The 17,611-nt window shown below is 47.0% G+C and overlaps 1 protein-coding gene across 1 annotated transcript in view; it reads left to right on the forward strand.

Annotated features, from left to right (window-relative positions):
- The first annotated feature begins 298 nt into the window (after window positions 1-298).
- The window catches only part of ANKFN1 (ankyrin repeat and fibronectin type III domain containing 1), a 964,382-nt gene continuing 947,069 nt past the window's right edge, over window positions 299-17,611 (forward strand). Inside the window, exons 1-2 of the mRNA XM_068263418.1 lie at window positions 299-388; window positions 5,532-5,757. The gene's annotated coding sequence lies outside the window, so the exon portion shown is untranslated. The remainder of the gene's footprint in view (window positions 389-5,531; window positions 5,758-17,611) is intronic.

A 17,611-nucleotide genomic window follows, 5' to 3' on the forward strand; every position in this document is an offset into this window, starting at 1 on the left:
AGGGCTGCCAGGCAACTGGTATTGTTTTAAAGGAAATAAACATGACAGCCTCCATAGTCTTCGCACTTCAGTTTTGCAGGGAAATAGGTGGAACCACTAGACACAGAGCAATGGATGGGGCTACATGATCGAGACTTGCAGCTTGGCTGAGTGCCCTGCCCACTCCTTCCCTCCAGCGCTGATTGGTCAAGAGTGCTCTCTGGCTGTCTCTTGTCTCTGCAGCCTGTCTGAATGCTCCGCCCACCCTCTCTCCTCAACCACGTGTGTAGCACGCTCTCCTTTCTGCACTTGTGAGGCGGCAGACTTGAACTGTGGTTACCAGGACTCCCGCCCCGCCTCTTCCTCACACAGCGGGGCACTTACCTGAGCCTGGACTCTGCACACACTGGTGAGCTTATGCTTATCTCATGCAGGTTTACTTCTTGTTTTCAGCCACTCAGCTAGGATGTTTGCATTAGTTTTCCACAAGTGTACAATGCAGGTCAAACAGTGAGTTATGCACTATTATTGTAACCTCTACGCATGTTCTCCTGGTCTGTGTGTACATACTTATATTTACAGGGCTGGTTCTCTCATGAAGCAAGGTGACACGTGCACCAGGTGCAGAGATTACAAGGGCAGCATGTTTGTACTTGGAGTCAGGACAAGGTCCTCCAGCACCCAAGGGTGAGACACCAAAGTGCGCCCCCCCCATCCCTCCCACCTCAGCTGTCACACACTGATTACTACTAGACTGGGCACCCCAGCCCCCACCCCTCCCCCCAATGCCCTAATCTCTAGTTATCTGGCTTGCAGTTACTGCCATGTATCCCTTTTCCTAATTATCTCTGCTTCAAACACAATAGGGGAATGATAGCTGAGTGAGTTGTGTGCCCCTCCTACACTGCGCCCTCTCTTCTTGCCTCTGCCTCAGTCCGGCCCTGTTTGTACTGTGTGGTTACACTAACAGCATGCAGTCAGAGTAGGAGGAGAAGTGAGAGGAGAGTGAGGTAAATAACATAATAAATAATAATAAATTATCATGGGGGGAAAGCAGTTTGTTGTGCTGTGTGAGGAGTCTGACAGTGAGTGAGGAGGGGGGAGGCAGGAGAGCAGCAGTGTTTCATTTGACTTGCACAGCAGAAGAGAGGCGATCACACTGTTGTCCTGACTGAGGAGGAATGGAGTGGCTGAGGGTGAGCAGTTTGGCAAAGACTCACAGCCAGCCAGTGTGCTATTGTGTTGAGCTGCAGCATGTCATGTGAGAACATTAAATGAAGCAGAGTGAATTGTTGGGTGCTGTGCTATCATTCCAAATCGGCGGGGGGGGGGGGGGGGGGGGTTTGCATCCTCACAAGTCTGCCTCAGGCAGCAAAGAGACTAGAACCGGCCTGCGTATACACACACACACACACACTGTAGATCAGGCTTTCTCAACCAGGGTTCCCTGGAACCCCAGGGTTCCTTGAGTACTCTGCAGGGGTTCCTTGGCATTTTCCCCCATCGTGGAGATGTATAATGGAGCACACTATAATCGGTTGTACTGTAACAAGAAGCACTAAATTAGGGGCTTAGGAGGCAGTGTAATGAGTGGCAGTGTAATAGGGGTAGTGAAATAAACAGCCACACATACTTTTAAAGACCATGCCTCCTGCAAAATAAATGTGGGGGTTCCTCGAGATCAAAAAATAGTTTGCAGGGGTTCCTTGAGATCCAAAAGCTATTTGCAGGGTTCCTCCAGAGTAGAAAGGTTGAGAAAGGCTGCTGTAGATGGTAAAATAGTGCATAACTAAACTCACTATTTGTACTGCATAATCTTGTAGAAAAGTTATATATAATTTTATTATCGGGGTTCGGTTGGCCACACCAAACAGCACCACAATGTTAAAGGGAACCTGAGATGGGTTGGATAGAAAAAAATGATACATACCTGGGGCTTCCTCCAGCCACCTCCAGGCCGATCGCTCCCTTGTCATCCTGCTGCGCCACCTGGATCCTCCGCAAATCAGCCCTTAAAATCCTCCAGTCAGCTCAGGCGCTGTCCGGTCGCACGCGCTCCTGGCTATGGGAGCATTCTGCGTCTGTGCAAAGTACAGTGGGGGCTGGCGTGGGCACAGTATGCCCTAGACCCGGAGGACTTTCAGGGCCGAATTGTGGACGATCCAGGCGGCCTGGGAGGATGGCGAGGGAACGATCAGCCTGAAGGGGGCCGGAGGAAGCCCCAGGTATGTATTATTTTTTTTCTATCCATCCCATCTCAGGTTCCCTAACTAAATTAAGATTTAGAAATAGTGCATAGTGTAATGCTCGACACATTACAATAAAAGTTTCCCATGTTTCTTACATTTGTATTAAATCCAGCTGTATAAAAATCCGCTCCGGTGTAAACATATGCTGCCTGTACAAAGGCCGGCATCAATGTTCGTGGGGGCGTGGCTTTACATGCACTGCTCCTCAGTGCTGTGAGCGAGCCATCTGCGCGTCTAAAACAACACTACTGCGTATGCACGGGGGCGTATAATTCCAGGTCAAAGGTCCTGACTAGCAGTAGTCGGGACCTGATAACAGACAATGTAGTGACAGAAGAGCAGCGAACAGAAGGAAACAGAGGATGCAGAAGGAGGCCCTTACTAACAAAATAAGGTGATGCATCATGATTTTATTTGTCTCGGATGTTATTTAAGGCCGGTCTTACACCTTGCCAGATTGTTGTGGTGCGATGCTCCACCCCCTCGCATCGCACTGCCAAACTAGACTAATAATATTCGATCGCGTCTCGGGAGCTCAATGCACAGGCGCAGTATGAGGTTTTTTCGTACTGCGCCTGCGCAGTAAGCTTCCGATGACACAGCGGGAGCGAGCACACATGTGGGCGCGCAGCTGCAGTTGTTCGTCTGGATCAATTGCACCGGGATCGGCGGCGGGGAACGGAGGATCGTAGGAGGACGGCGCTTTACATGACAGCTGCAGGGACCGATAGAAGCCCCAGGTAAGTGTCAGTTTTGGTTTTTTTTTATGATCCAAAACCCCTTTCAGTTGTGGTATGGTTTAAAGATAATCTGTAATAAAAAAAAAACAGGGTGGGTAAGTTACCTCTGTATCCTAATGAGGGTTGCCCTGCCTCCTGTGCAGCACAGCTCCAGCGATGGTACCCCCTGAACAGCAGCAGATGGCAATATTTACCTTAAGGATCCAGTGCAGATGCAGTACTATCTTCCCCCTGGGGCTCCGGCAGAAGTAGACGAGCCTGATCGGGATCCCCCTACTGCGAAGGCGCAGTCACCTCACCTCTGCACAGTAGGGTGGACCCGATCGGGCTGATCTATTTATGACGGAGCCCGAGGGGGAAGATAGTACTGCTTCTGTGCTGGATTGCAAAGGTAAATATCGCCGTGCGCTGCAGGCGCTACTGCTCTCCGTGTATCTGCCGACTAGCTTGTCAGTTAGTTTTCGGAGGGGAGCCAGAGCTGAATCGGGGCTACACAGGACGGGGGAAGCTTCACTAGGATCCAGAGGCTTCCCCCCCCCCCCCCCCCCTGAGGTAAGTACCTCCCAGGGGCATTTTTTTTTAATTACAGATTCTCTTTAAAGGATACCCAAGGTGACATGATGGGATAGACATGTGTATGTACAGTACCAAGCACACAAATACCTATGCGGTGTTCCTTTTTTTCTTTCTCTGCCTGTAGGAGTTAAACATCAGGTATGTAAGTGGCAGTTCCTGTCTGAGTCAGGACTGGGTCAGACTACAGTGTTACTCTCACTAATAAGAAATTTTAACTATAAAACACTTTCCTACCAGAAAATGGCTTTTGAGAGCAGGAAAGACAAAAAGGGTCAACAGTTCATAGATTTTAGCTCTGGCATACTTCAATGAATGTGTCATTGAGCAAAAACAGTAAAAACTTAAAAAGTAGATTTAAATACAAAATATAACAGTGGAATATCTTAAAAAGTCATTTTAGGAGGAGGAGGATAGATAAAATTGTTTATTTCCTTCATTTATGTTCACCCCAGGTGTCCTTTTAGGGCTGGTGCACACCAAAACCCGCTAGCAGATCCGCAAAATGCTAGCAGATTTTTAAACGCTTTTTTTTATTTTTATGAGGCGTTTTGCTAACGTTTTGCGGATTGCTGCTGCGGTTTTCAGTATAGTAGATTTCATATATTGTTACAGTAAAGCTGTTACTGAACAGCTTCTGTAACAAAAACGCCTGCAAAACCGCTCTGAAGTGCCATTTTTCAGAGCGGTTTGCGTTTTTCCTATACTTAACATTGAGGCAGAAACGCATCCGAAATCCAAAAAATGCCTCACCCAGGCATTTTTCGTTTCTGCAAAACGCCTGCCGCTCTGGTGTGCACCACCCCATTGAGATACATTGACCAAGCAGATCCGCAGCCGCAAGCGGATCTGAAAACGCCCAAAAAGCCGCTCGGTGTGCACCAGCCCTTAAATTTTAGACTTTCAGGCACATGACATGTTTTTTTTTAAATCGTGATTGCTACCAAAATTGGAATTGCAAAAAGTGTACCAAAATTCAGGAAAGAGAAGTGACCCTGTAAGGGCGTGTTCACACTAAGGACGCTTTTGGCTTTTTTTAAGGGAGAACTTCAGCCTAAACAAACATACTGTCATTAAGTTACATTAGTTATATTAATTAAAATAGATAGGTAATATCATCTCTCACCCACCCTGTTTTAAAAGAACAGGCACATGTTTGTGATTCCTTGGGGGCAGCCATCTTTTTGGTTGAAATGAGGTGACGGGGAGCAGGAGACACCGTTCCAACTTTCCTGTGTCCTGATCACCCCTCCTAGTTGCTAGGCGACGAGAACAACAACATCATGCTTAGCACAGTATCAGGGGAAAAAATGCCCGGGCAGTTTTCTATGGTGGGGCGGAGCTTAGGTTCTGTGCAGTCAAAAATGAGGCTTGGGTAAGAAAAACAAAGTTCTGATACTGTTAAAGAAACACCAGGCCTTTTCAGTGCTGCTGAGTAGATTTTTAGTCTGGAGGTTCACTTTTGCGATTTCCCCAGTGCTTTTAAGAATAAATACATTGTATTTATTCTTTTCTGGGTCAAAGAGTTCACTTCCTGACGCAAAAACAAATTGCTCTGCAAAAGTGCTTAGAAAAGCGATTTACAAAAAATCACAACGTGCAGAAAGCACCGTGAGGCGCTAACAATAATCGCGCACAAAGCGCTGGCGTCAGTGATTGCGATTTTAGATGTGATCAAGGCCTTACAGAGCTTTCAGCACTCACTGTGATCAAGGCCTTACAGAGCTTTCAGCACTCACTTTGTGGACAGTGTCCAAGTCCACCCCTGCCCCATCTTACATAATGGGGAATTGTGTTCCTGCATGTCTTCAGTTCTGTTTTTGCCATCGTACAATGCCGTGCGGAGTCTGAAATGCCAACAGGAGACAGAAGGCTTGAAGGTTGATTATTCTGTATAGCACTTGTTATCCAGCCTGACCTCCCGCAGCCTCCCCAAGGGCCTCACTCGCTATTACTTGACAGTTTCATGTCTATTGTGTTCCACTGGCAGATAGGCGAGAGAGAGACAGCGAACGCAGGAAGCCTCATCGTCTGTGCTACGGGAGAGGGGCAACTCCGCTGCCGGCATACAGACCAGCCACGGCTTATCGGGGAACTATACGACCACCAGGCAGCCTGGAGTAGGAGATAAAAACAGAGGAAGACAACAGAAAGCATCTATGCAGAAGAGCCTTGCTGTCCGTGGATTATATCAGACCCAGAGCCAGCACTATCCTGTAAGTGCAGCGCTTGCATGTCTCTTCTCTTATTCGTTATTACATAATGATTGGATGTGGCGCTGAACTTGGTAGTTTATGCTGGGAGGTTTGTTGCTCTTGTTTAGCTGCTGTGTTTAAACTGCTTTGGAATCCTCATCAGCTGTCATTGCACTGACGCAAAGATTTCTTTTTTCTGGGGGAAGCAGTAAGGCATCTTCCCAGGGCAGAGATAGAGAAAGCAAGGTAACATTTTTGTAACTGGCTTTGCTTCTGTCTGACATTTAAAATCTTGTAAGGAAGATAAAACAGAGAAACCGAGAACCCAATATAGTGTAGTATGTATTGGATCAGGGAGAATTAGTGTGGAGTAAGTATTATACTTACAAACATGGGTTACCGTTTAGGCAACCACTATATAGGCAGGTGGGGAGATTAGACCTGTCCCCACTCAGGATTAAGATGTCGCTCTCTGAAGAAGGAAAGGAGGGTTTGTCACCCTTCCAACCACCAAGGGTGGATATCTTGACAAGTTATCCTTTTGGCGCCTCTGTACATCTACTTATTTAAAATCTTAAAGGACAACTGAAGTGAGAGGGATATGGAGGTTGCCATATTTATTTCCCGTTAAACAGTACTAGTTACCTGCCAACCCTGCTGATCTATTTGGCTGCAGTAGTGTATGAATAACACCTGAAACAAGCATGCAGCTAATCTTATCAGATCTGACACTAATGTCAGGAACACCTGATTTGCTGCATGCTTGTTCAGGGTCTTTGGCTAAATGTATTAGCGGCAGAGGATCAGCAGGGCTGCCAGGCAACTGGTATTGCTTAAAAGGAAATAGATATGGCAGACCCATATAACTCTCACTACAGTTGTCCTTTAACCACTTGCCGACCGTGCACTCATACCGCGCGTCGGCAAAGTGGCAGCTGCAGGACCAGCGACGCAGTTCTGCGTCGCCGGCTGCAGGCTAATTAATCAGGAAACAGCCGCTCGCGCGAGCGGCTGTTTCCTGTCATTTCACGGCGGGGGGCTCCGTGATTAGCCTGCGGGCCGCCGATCGCGGCTCGCAAGCTAAATGTAAACACAAGCGGAAATAATCCGCTTTGTTTACATTTTTACAACGCTGCTATAGTAGCAGCGTTGTAGTAGATCAGCGATCCCCGGCCAATCAGCGGCCGGGGATCGCTGTCACATGACAGCGGGGAGCCTGTTAGAGGCTGCACAGGACAGATCCGTTCCTGTGCAGCCTCCGATCTCTCGGGGAAGGGAGGGAGGAGAGGGAGAGGGGGAATTCTGCGGTGGAGGGGGCTTTGAGGTGCCCCCCCCCCCCCCCGCCACCCACAGCATGCAGGAGCGATCAGACCCCCCCAGCACATCATCCCCCTAGTGGGGAAAAAAGGGGGGCGGTCTGGTCGCTCTGCCTGTCATTTGATCTGTACTGGGGGCTGTAGAGCCCACCCAGCACAGATCTGAAAAAGCAGCGCTGGTCCTTAAGGGGGGGGGGGGGGGGGGTAAAGGCTACGTCCTCAAGTGGTTAAAGAGACACTGAAGCGAAAAAAAATTATGATATTATGATTTGTATGTGTAGTACAGCTAAAAAATAAAACATTAAGATCAGATACATCAGTGTAATTGTTTCCAGTACAGGAAGAGTTAAGAAACTCCAGTTGTTATCTCTATACAAAAAAGCCATTAAGCTCTACGACTTTAAAAGTCGTGGAGAGGGCTGTTTTCTGACTTTTATTATCTCAACTGTTAGTGAACAGTTTTCTTTTTCTCTGCCAGAGGAGAGGTCATTAGTTCAAAGACTGCTCTGAAAGAATTATTTAGAATGCTGAGTGTTGTGTAATCTGCACATATTAGGGAATGATGCAATGTTAGAAAAAAACACTATATACCTGAAAATAAAAATATGAGAATATTTTCTTTGCTGCTAATCTTCTAGTAATTATTCATAGTACACAACCAATTCATTATATCATATATTTTTTTTCACTTCAGTGTCTCTTTAAGTTTCCAACCGGCCTTGTTACACCGCATCCTTTACCTGTCCGTGTCCACCACTGCTGCACCTGAATATTAGACTAAATGGGGCCTGACCTATACAACCTAGCTAACAACAGTCTCGCATTGGGTGGAACAATCCCAGGATCCAACCCCATATCCCGAGTCCCGCCTCCTATACTTACCCGGTTTTCTTTTCTCTTGCAAATCTAAACTTTATTCAGATGTAGAGCTTGATTTGAATGAAGAAAATGTATCTTTTTGATCATAAATTCTTAATTGTATGAATGTTTCGGGGCATGGTCGTGTGAGCGTGGTTAGAAGTGTGATGGGGTATGTCTTAACCACTTGCCGACCGCCCACAGCCCATGGGCGGCGGCAAAGTGGACGCCTAAAGGACCGCAATACGCCTTCAGGCGGCGCGTCCTTTAGGCATGCCGGGGGAGCGATCGCGTCATTGATGACGCGCGCTTCCCCCGGCAACTGGCTCCGCCCACCCGCCGTAACATCCCGCCGGCCATACGGAAGCGCCGGCGGGATGTTAACCCCGCGATCGCCGCTACAAAGTGTATAATACACTTTGTAATGTATACAAAGTGTATTATACAGGCTGCCTCCTGCCCTGGTGATCCCAGTGTCCGAGGGACCACCAGGGCAGGCTGCAGCCACCCTAGTCTGCACCCAAACACACTGATCTGCCCCCCCCGCCCACTGATCGCCCACAGCACCCCTCAGACCCCCCCTGCCCACCCCCCAGACCCCTGTTTGCACCCAATCACCCCCCTAATAACCCATCAATCACTCCCTGTCACTATCTGTCAACGCTATTTTTTTTTTATCCCCCCCCCCCTGCCCCCTGCCCCCTCCTGATCACCCCCCCACCCCTCAGATTCTCCCCAGACCCCCCCCCAGACCCCCCCCCCCCTGTGTACTGTATGCATCTATCTTCCCTGATAACCTGTCAATCACCCGTCAATCACCCATCAATCACCCCCTGTCACTGCCACCCAACAATCAGCCCCTAACCTGCCCCTTGCGGGCAATCTGATCACCCACCCACACCAATAGATCGCCCGCAGATCCGACATCAGATCACCTCCCAAATCCATTGTTTACATCTATTCTCTCCTCTAAACACCCACTAATTACCCATCAATCACCCATCAATCACCCCCTATCACCACCTGTCACTTTTACCTATCAGATCAGACCCTAATCTGCCCCTTGTGGGCACCCAATCACCCGCCAACACGCTCAGATTGCCCTCTGACCCCCCCTTATCAATTCGCCAGTGCATTAATTACATCTGTTCTTCCCTGTAATAACCCACTGATCACCTGTCAATCACCTGCCAATCACCTATCACCCATCAATCACCCCCTGTCACTGCCACCCATCAATCAGCCCCTAACCTGCCCCTTGCGGGCAATCTGATCACCCACCCACACCATTAGATCGCCCGCAAACCCGCCGTCAGATTACCTCCCAAATGTATTGTTTACATCTGTTATCTTCTCTAAACACCCACTAATTACCCATCAATCACCCATCAATCACCCCCTATCACCACCTGTCACTGTTACCTATCAGATCAGACCCTAAGCTGCCCCTTGCGGGCACCCAATCACCCGCCCACACGCTCAGATTGCCCTCAGACCCCCCCTTATCAATTCACCAGTGCATTAATTACATCTGTCCTTCCCTGTAATAACCCACTGATCACCTGTCAATCACCTGCCAATCACCTATCACCCATCAATCACCCCCTGTCACTGCCACCCAACAATCAGCCCCTAACCCGCCCTTGCGGGCAAACTGATCACCCACCCACACCAATAGATCGCCCGCAGATCCGACATCAGATCACCACCCAAGCGCAGTGTTTCCATCTATTCTCTCCTCTAAACACCCACTAATTACCCATCAATCACCCCCTATCACCACCTGTCACTGTTACCCATCAGATCAGACCCTAATCTGCCCCTTGCGGGCACCCAATCACCCGCCTACACGCTCAGATTGCCCTCAGACCCCCCCTTATCAATTCGCCAGGGCATTATTTACATCTGTCCTTCCCTGTAATAACCCACTGATCACCTGTCAATCACCTATTAATCACCCATCAATCACCCCCTGTCACTGCCACCCATCAATCACCCGCTGTCACTGCCACCCATCAATCAGCCCCTAACCTGCCCCTTGCGGGCAATCTGATCACCCACCCACACCAATAGATCGCCCGCAGATCCGACGTCCGATCACCTCCCAAGTGCAGTGTTCACATCTGTTCTCTACCCTAAACACCCACTAATTACCCATCAATCACCCCCTGTCACTGCTACCTATCAGATTAGACCCCTATCTGCCCCTAGGGCACTCAATCACCCGCCCACACCCTCAGAATGCCCTCAGACCCCAGCCCTGATCACCTCGCCAGTGCATTGCTTGCATCTATTCCCCCCTCTAATCACACCTTGAGACACCCATCAATCACCTCCTGTCACCCCCTAGCACACCTACCCATCAGATCAGGCCCTAATTTGCCCCGTGTGGGCTCCTGATCACTCGGCCAAACCCTCAGATCCCCCTCAGACCCCCTTCCGATCACCTCCCCAGTGCATTGATTGCATCTATTTTCCCCTCTAACCACCCCCTGAGACACCCATCAATCCCCTCCTGTCACCCCCCTAGCACTCCTATCCAGATCAGGCCCAATACAACCTGTCATCTAAAAGGCCACCCTGCTTATGACCGGTTCCACAAAATTCGCCCCCTCATAGACCACCTGTCATCAAAATTTGCAGATGCTTATACCCCTGAACAGTCATTTTGAGACATTTGGTTTCCAGACTACTCACGGTTTTGGGCCCGTAAAATGCCAGGGCGGTATAGGAACCCCACAAGTGACACCATTTTAGAAAAAAAGACACCCCAAGGTATTCTGTTAGGTGTATGACGAGTTCATAGAAGATTTTATTTTTTGTCAAAAGTTAGCGGAAATTGATTTTTATTGGGTTTTTTTCACAAAGTGTCATTTTTCACTAACTTGTGACAAAAAATAAAATCTTCTATGAACTCGCCATACACCTAACGGAATACCTTGGGGTGTCTTCTTTCTAAAATGGGGTCACTTGTGGGGTTCCTATACTGCCCTGGCATTTTAGGGGCCCTAAACCGCGAGGAGTAGTCTAAAAAACAAATGCCTCAAAATGACCCGTGAATAGGACGTTGGGCCCCTTAGCGCACCTAGGCTGCAAAAAAGTGTCACACATGTGGTACCGCCGTACTCAGGAAAAGTAGTATAATGTGTTTTGGGGTGTATTTTTACACATACCCATGCTGGGTGGGAGAAATTTCTATGTAAATGGTCAATTGTGTGTAAAACAAATCAAACAATTGTCATTTACAGAGATATTTCTCCCACTTAGCATGGGTATGTGTAAAAATACACCCCAAAACACATTATACTACTTCTCCTGAGTACGGCGGTACCACATGTGTGGCACTTTTTTACACCCTAAGTACGCTAAGGGGCCCAAAGTCCAATGAGTACCTTTAGGATTTCACAGGTCATTTTGCGACATTTGGTTTCAAGACTACTCCTCACGGTTTAGGGCCCCTAAAATGCCAGGGCAGTATAGTAACCCCACAAATGACCCCATTCTAGAAAGAAGACACCCAAAGGTATTCCGTTAGGAGTATGGTGAGTTCATAGAAGATTTTATTTTTTGTCAAAAGTTAGCGGAAAATTGATTTTTATTGTTTTTTTCACAAAGTGTCATTTTCCACTAACTTTTGACAAAAAATAAAATCTTCTATGAACTCACCATACTCCTAACGGAATACCTTGGGGTGTCTTCTTTCTAAAATGGGGTCATTTGTGGGGTTCCTATACTGAACTGGCATTTTAGGGGCCCTAAACCGTGAGGAGTAGTCTGGAAATCAAATTCCGCAAAATGACCTGTGAAATCCTAAAGGTACTCATTGGACTTTGGGCCCTTTAGCGCAGTTAGGGTGCAAAAAAGTGCCACACATGTGGTATTGCCATACTCGGGAGAAGTAGTACAATGTGTTTTGGGGTGTATTTTTACACATACCCATGCTGGGTGGGAGAAATACCTCTATAAATGACAATCTTTTGATTTTTTTACACACAATTGTCCATTTACAGAGTTATTTCTCCCACCCAGCATGGGTATGTGTAAAAATACACCCCAAAACACATTGTACTACTTCTCCCGAGTACGGCGATACCACATGTGTGGCACTTTTTTGCACCCTAACTGCGCTAAAGGGCCCAAAGTCCAATGAGTACCTTTAGGATTTCACAGGTCATTTTGCGGAATTTGATTTCCAGACTACTCCTCACGGTTTAGGGCCCCTAAAATGCCAGGGCAGTATAGGAACCCCACAAATGACCCCATTTTAGAAAGAAGACACCCCAAGGTATTCCATTAGTAGTATGGTGAGTTTATAGAAGATTTTATTTTTTGTCACAAGTTAGTGGAAAATGACACTTTGTGAAAAAAACAATAAAAATCAATTTTCCGCTAACTTTTGACAAAAAATAAAATCTTCTATGAACTCACCATACTCCTAACGGAATACCTTGGGGTGTCTTCTTTCTAAAATGGGGTCATTTGTGGGGTTCCTATACTGCCCTGGCATTTTAGGGGCCCTAAACCGTGAGGAGTAGTCTGGAAATCAAATTCCGCAAAATGACTTGTGAAATCCTAAAGGTACTCATTGGACTTTGGGCCCTTTAGCGCAGTTAGGGTGCAAAAAAGTGCCACACATGTGGTATCACCGTACTCGGGAGAAGTAGTACAATGTGTTTTGGGGTGTATTTTTACACATACCCATGCTGGGTGGGAGAAATAACTCTGTAAATGGACAATTGTGTGTAAAAAAAATGAAAAAATTGTCATTTACAGAGATATTTCTCCCACCCAGCATGGGTATGTGTAAAAATACACCCCAAAACACATTCTACTACTTCTCTTGAGTACGGCAATACCACATGTGTGGCACTTTTTTGCAGCCTAACTGCGCTAAGGGGCCCAAAGTCCAATGAGCACCTTTAGGCTTTACAGGGGTGCTTACAAATTAGCACCCCCCAAAATGCGAGGACAGTAAACACACCCCACAAATGACCCCATTTTGGAAAGTAGACACTTCAAGGTATTCAGAGAGGGGCATGGTGAGTCCGTGGCAGATTTCATTTTTTTTTGTCGCAAGTTAGAAGAAATGGATTCTTTTTTTTTTTCTTTTTTTTGTCACAAAGTATCATTTTCCGCTTACTTGTGACAAAAAATAATATCTTCTATGAACTCACTATGCCTCTCAGTGAATACTTTGGGATGTCTTCTTTCCAAAATGGGGTCATTTGGGGGGTATTTATACTATCCTGGAATTCTAGCCCCTCATGAAACATGACAGGGGGTCAGAAAAGTCATAGATGCTTGAAAATGGCAAAATTCACTTTTTGCACCATAGTTTGTAAACGCTATAACTTTTACCCAAACCAATAAATATACACTGAATGGTTTTTTTTTTATCAAAAACATGTTTGTCCACATTTCTCGCGCTGCATGTATACAGAAATTTTACTTTATTTGAAAATTGTCAGCACAGAAAGTTAAAAAAATCATTTTTTTGCCAAAATTCATGTCTTTTTTGATGAATATAATAAAAAGTAAAAATCGCAGGAGCAATCAAATAGCACCAAAAGAAAGCTTTATTAGTGACAAGAAAAGGAGCCAAAATTCATTTAGGTGGTAGGTTGTATGAGCGAGCAATAAACCGTGAAAGCTGCAGTGGTCTGAATGGAAAAAAAGTGGCCGGTCCTTAAGGGGTAGAAAGACTGTGGTCCTCAAGTGGTTAAAGAGGAACTGCTGCAAAAATCTAAAAGTTTAAAACACATACAAATAAGAAATACGTTTCTTCCTGAGTAAAATGAGTCATTAATTACTTCTTTCCTACGTTGCTGCCACTTACAGTAAGTAGTAGAAATCTGACATTACCGGCAGATTTTGGGCAAGTCCATCTCTCCACAGGGTATTCTCAGCATGGCCTTTCTGAAAGGCGCTGAAAAACACTGACGCTGCTCCAAACAAAGCTACTTCATATGGGGATCGATAAACTGCAGGTTCATCTCAGGTTCACTTTAAGAATAACACTTAAAAAATAAATAAATAAACATGCCAGTGTAATTAATTAACCAAATAAAAGCAATTCATCTTCCCCTCATAGACCCCTAATGTAGGTCTGGCAATTGAATGACAATATAAATCAGCTGGTCACCGGGAAATGACCATAATGGGTAAACCCCGCCCCTGTGGCAAACGCAAAGCATCTACATTGAGCTCTGTGGCCACGCCCACTGTGTTGCCATAGGACCCGCCCACAGCTCGGCGGCTGCCCATAAGGCTGCGGTTGCCAAGCTGGGGGCGGGCAACTGCAACACAGCGGGGGGTGGCCATCAAGCTCTGGACTTTATGGTGGGCTTTGGTGAAAAACTTTTTTGCCATGGGTTGGGGATTTACCAGTTGTGGTCATTTCCTGGTGAACAGCTGATTCATCACCATTTATTTGCTGAACCTACATTAGGGGACTATAAGGGGAAGATTCATTTCACTTCAGTGTATGCTGGAGGTACTAAGAGCCGGTATGAGTTTGCATTCCATTGAAATTCTCTGTGTGTCTCTGATGGTGACAGTTTTTCACGGTCCCTGGCTCCTTCCTGCACCTTCACCTCCACCCTCCCTAACTGACAGCTCTCTTCCCTCAGAGGGCACAGATAAGCCACTGGTGACAGTGGTAACCTTTCCATGATGAGCACCAGAGGTTACGTGTGCTGAACCTACCAGCGGCCCCTGGATCCTCACACATAATGTGTCACTTATTCTGCTGTAAGCAGATTGCGACGTTTCCAGTCATTTGTTTATATTCTCCCCACCCAAATCAAATTTCTCATCTTCTTCTTAAAGCTCTTAGGCAAATATTACATTCTTTATTGGTAGACTCTTTTAAAATTAATTTAAATGTTCTGTCCCCCGGAGGCTTATAGATTGCAGTGTGTTCAGGGGTCATGTGCTGCATACATCAAAGAATTTGGGCACCCAGTAATCCTAATACTAAAATATCAGTACTAAAAGAGTCTCTGAAGTCTCGTAGAAATCATGTTTTTAATTAAAAAATGTGTTTAACATCTTTGCCCTACCTAAACCGCCGCATCCCCACGTCTGTACACTAACTAAATCCCCCCAAACTCCGCGGGGGGCAATCCGGGCAGCGCTTCCGTGAGAGGCAGAGCTATGAGCCACAGCTCTGCCTCTCAGCGCGTCTGTCAGCCTGGATCGCCGCCTCTCCCCCGCCCCTCTCAGTCTTCCTTCACTGAGAGGGGTGGGGGAGAGGCGGAGATCCGCCGCTGACAGACGCGCATGGAGGCAGAACTGCGGCTCATAGCTCTGCCTCCAACAGCAGCAAAATCCACGACCATGAAAGTTGTGGATTGTGCGTGGGAGAGGGAGGGGGGAGTTAGGGGGGATAGATAGATAGATTTCAGCAGCGGGGATGCGGGGTTTAGGTAGGGCAAAGATGTTAAACACATTTTTTAATTAAAAACATGATTTTTAGGAGACTTCAGTGTCTCCTTAATACTGATATTTTACTATAGCTAAACCTAAGCCTATTCTCACCCACGGAACCCTCCCCCCTGACACTTAAGGGACAACTGAAGTGAGAATAATATGGGGGCTGCCATGTTTATTTCCTGTTAAACAATATCACTTGCCTGTACGTTTTCAAGGGGATGTTTTTAAAGGGAAGGTTCATGGTGGATAAAATAAAAAATAAAAATGCTAATCCACTTACCTGGGGCTTCCTCCAGCCCGTGGCAGGCAGGACGATGCCTGTGCAGTACAGCCCGGAGGACGTCCGATGACGTCAGCGCGCCCCTGTGAGGCGCATTTTGGAGCGCAGAAGAGCCTGACCTGGCAGCCGGCCTGGCCGGGTGTGCCACTGGAGGAGACCGGGAGCCTGCGGAGCGGCGCCGAGGGCACGTCCTGCATGCCACGGGCTGGAGGAAGCCCCAGGTAAGTGGATTAGCATTTTTTTTTTTAATCCACCGTGAACCTTCCCTTTAAGTTTACAGATTCTCTTTAAGACACGTTTTGCATGATCTGAAGTTTTTGGGCTCGTAAGTTTTTATATTGATTGACTAATCTACTGGCCACAGAGAGAGAGAGAGAGAGAGAGAGAGAGAATGATCCTAGAAAAGACACCTGTTGTAATTTTACTGATGGGAGAGCATCATTTGTGGTTTTACAACTGGAATATTGTGTACATTTATCTTTTTGATTACAAACAATAGTGCACATTATTTGCAAAACAAAAACTGCTGGTGTGCCTAATTGATTTATTTACTTTAGTAGGTTTGGGTAAGGCATAAATATTGGCAAATTTTGTGGCCGGGGGATTGGTTAGTGTTAGGCATCGGTAGAGGGAGGGCTCGTGTGAAAACAGGGTTAGGTTAGGTAAAATATCAGTAATTTTTATTGCTATTTTACTATCGGAATTAAATTGCGGATTATCAATAATTTATTATCAATAATTTCTCTGGCGCCCAAATTACCTCAACACACTTTTTGAATGTGTGCACTTATGGTATCCTGTTATATTTCACCCTGGTAACTATTGATAGCCCTATCTAGGAGAATCTGATAGATATGTAAAGGCACCCATACATTTAGTGATTTTGGTGGTCAATCGACCAAGAGACAGACCTGTCACTGATCGAACCTAGTCAGATAAGGGAATTATAACACTCGCAGGGAATTATAACGTGCGCAGGGAATTATTACACTCTCTGCATTAACCTTTTGGGGACCGCATAATGTAAATCCTATGCCGCACTTGTGGCTGTCTAAGGCTGATGCGGCGTGGGATTTACACCACCTGCCATTTGCACACCCGACGCGATTATGCGCACCCGAGAGGGGAGATTAAGCTGTCATCTCCCCTCAGTGATCAGGAGCGATCACGATTGGCTCCTGATCACGTGATCACTACGATCACCGGTGGATCGTAATGATCACTAACAGAGCAGCTGCGGTAGCTGGGGAAAAAGAGGATCCACTCACGACGCTCCCCTCCGCTCTGACCGGCATCCCTGCTCACTCTGAGGTAAGTGTCGGGTCCCGACTTCATGACGTTATCAGTGCGAGCGAGGATGCCGCCCAGAGCAGAGGGGGCTAGAGCTGCTCATCGCTGGCGCCTTGGACATTAGTTAAGGCTGCTGGCAATACGGGGGACACCTGGCCATACAGGGCACACCATGCCCAGCCATCTATAGAGGGGATCCGGCTGCCTGACCCCCCCAAATGTTCCCCCCCCGGCATGAAAAATGGCCTGGTCCTTAAGGGGGGTTAGGCAGTAGAGATGGCCCGAATGGTTCCCGGCGAACTTCCATGGTTCGCGTTCGCGGAGAACCGGGAACTTTTCCGGAAGTTCGCATCGCCCCCATAATGCATCATTAGGGTCAACTTTGACCCTCTACATCACAGTTAGTAGGCACATTGTAGCCAATCAGGCTACACTCCCTCCTGGAGCCCTCCCCCCCCTTATAAAAGGCAGGCAGCGTCAGGCATTGGACTCACACGTGTGCCTGCAGTAATTAGAGAAGGCACAGCTGCTGCAGACTCTCATAGGGAAAGCTTAGTTAGGCTCTTGTAGGCTTCTTAGCTTGCTCCTTGCTGATTCTTATTGCTAAAATAGCACCCCACAACAGCTCTTTTGAGAGCTAATCTTGTGATAATTTTGTGTGTGTGTGTGTGTGTGTGTGTGTGTGTGTATCCCACAG

The sequence above is a fragment of the Hyperolius riggenbachi genome, chromosome 12 (genome assembly GCF_040937935.1).
Source record: "Hyperolius riggenbachi isolate aHypRig1 chromosome 12, aHypRig1.pri, whole genome shotgun sequence".
Classification (NCBI taxonomy): domain Eukaryota; kingdom Metazoa; phylum Chordata; class Amphibia; order Anura; family Hyperoliidae; genus Hyperolius; species Hyperolius riggenbachi.